Raw genomic sequence first — 2,500 nt, 5'->3', positions numbered from 1 at the left:
TAACCCTAACCCTAGCCCTAACCCTAACGGTTAAAAAAAACGCTTGTGCGGTTAAAAAAAAACACTTGTTCAGTTAAAGAAACGGTGGTACGGTTAAAAAAACCCTTGTTCGGTTAAAAAAGCACTTGTTCGCTTAAAAAAATAGTTGCTCGGTTAAAAAACCGTCTTACGGTTAAAAAAAACTCTAGTTCGGTTAAAGAAACCGTGGTACGGTTAAAAAAACCCGCTTTCGGTAAAAAAAAAAAAAAAAAAAAGCACTTGTTCGTTTAAAAACACTTGTTCTGTTAAAAAAAAAATCACTTGCTCACTGGAAAAAACACTTGTTCGGTTAAAGAAACGCTTGTTCGGTAAAAAAAAACTCTTGTCCGGTTAACCCTAACCCTAACGGTTAACAAATACCCCGCCGATTAATGAGTTACGCGGCTGCTTAGGAAAATCCTCGGTCGGTTATGAAAACACCCAACCGCTTAACTCTTTCATGCACCAATTATTTTTCTGTAACTAACATAACTCATAAAAAAACATCTACAAAATGACAGTGGTACTATGAAATGTTAAATTAGACTTTTTCTACAGCCTTTTTCAACTCTCATTTATAAAACAATATTGTTTTCAATCGGTTAGAATGCACCATTTGAATTGGGGAAGCTTAGCTTGATTTGTTGTTATACAACAACCCAGCGCATGAAATGGTTAAAGAAATACCCACCTGCCTAAGAAAATACCCAGTATCCTAGGAAAATCTAGTATCCTTAAAAAAAAATAAAACCCTCTGTCTCTTGAACATAAATGCAAAAATCATTTAAAAAAGCAAATTCATTTTCAAAAACGTTTAAAAAGTGTAAACCACTTATTAAAAGAAGACTTTACAAAATACTTCACTGCTATTTAAAAAATACTACACATCTATTTCAGAAATTCCAAACCACACTACAAAATGAATTTCAAAAACATTTGTTTGTTTTCAAGACAGAAGTTTTCATTACAGAAGACGCTGAATCCATTTTAAAAAGATGCACAGTGAAAAATGCCTACTTTTTATTTTTTTCAAAGGCTCGGTCACTTTCAAAAATTGCAGTCCCTTTTAGAAAAAAAAGAAGTCTTTAATTAAGAAGCAAAAGGTCTCTTTAAAAAAGAAATACAAGTTTTCATTTTAAGAATGGTAGATGTGACTTAACCAACAATTTTAACTCACATTTAAAGAAACACATTAAGTCGCTTTAAAATATATAATAAGTCACATTCAAGAAGCTTCATATCACTTTAAAAGGGCTTAAGTCACTTTAAAAGTCTCTTAAATGTCTAGCTCACTCACTCACTCACTCACTCACTCTCACTCACTCACTCACTCACTCACTCACTCACTCACTCACTCACTCACTCACTCACTGCATGATCAAAGTCTTTTAAAAAGACTATTCATGTTTGAAAAGTGCTATTTCACTTTTGCTATTTCCAAATAAATAAAAAGTTTACATCACTCTCAAAAAAATGCAAAGCTGCTTAAGAAAAAGCTAGGTCACTTTTAAAAAAGATAACTTCATTTGTAAAAAGAACATCAAGTCGGTTAAGAGTTCTCTGCTCACCAAAACCAAAACAAAAGGCTAAGTCGCTTTAGAATGTAAAACCAACTGCAAACCATTTTAAAAGGGTTTAAAGCCAGTTTAAAAGTCTCACCAGAGATGTCCAGCTCACTGGAACAAAGTCTTTTAAAAAGATTATTCGCATCAGAAAACAGCTAGCTCACTTTCAAAAGTGTTGCTTTAGAAAGAAGCTAGTTCGCTTTTAGAAACAAAAACTTCATTTCTAAGATGAAAATCGATTAAGAGTTGTCTGCGAAACAAAACCAAAAGCTTATTTGATTTAAAGAAACAAAAAACGTTTAAATGGATTCAAATTCACATTGTGAAGTAGAGCAACTTTAGAAATACAACAAATCACATTTTTAAAATTTTGCACATTGCAAAGGTCGTAAGCCACTTTAAACGCAAGCCTAACCCTAACCCTAACCCTAACGCTATATCATATTTAAAAAAGAGCCTAAGTCACATTAAAAAGGTCACATCATTTAGACAACACGAAGCTGTTAGTCCAAACAACTTGCAGCATCACCATCACCATCATTGTCAGCAGCAGCAGCAGCAGCAGCAGCAGCAGCAGCAGCAGCAGCAGCAGCAGCAGCAGCAGACGACGGAGAAAAAAATGCAAATTCAAAAGGTCTTCCAAGGAAACAGTCTTCGAAATCAATCAGAAAATAACATCATCATTGCAAAACAAAACAAAAAACAAAAGGAGGTGTTTGCATTTAAAAAGCTCTCTCAAAAGACAAACGAATACGACTTACTCATTGATTGGTTGAAACTTGCTGCTAAGATGAGCTTCCTTTTGTTACATCACAGGGATGCATAATTGTACAGCCACAACATCTACCCAGCATTACCTCACTCAAAACTAACTAAACACTGTCTCATTCTTAGAAACGAAACATTGTTTAACTTAG

Source organism: Hydra viridissima, unplaced genomic scaffold (assembly GCF_058129835.1).
Source record: "Hydra viridissima isolate aposymbiotic clone 2 unplaced genomic scaffold, HvirCarnegie_v1 scaffold_14, whole genome shotgun sequence".
Taxonomy (NCBI): Eukaryota; Metazoa; Cnidaria; class Hydrozoa; order Anthoathecata; family Hydridae; genus Hydra; species Hydra viridissima.
Note: the sequence above shows the minus strand (reverse complement) of the source record.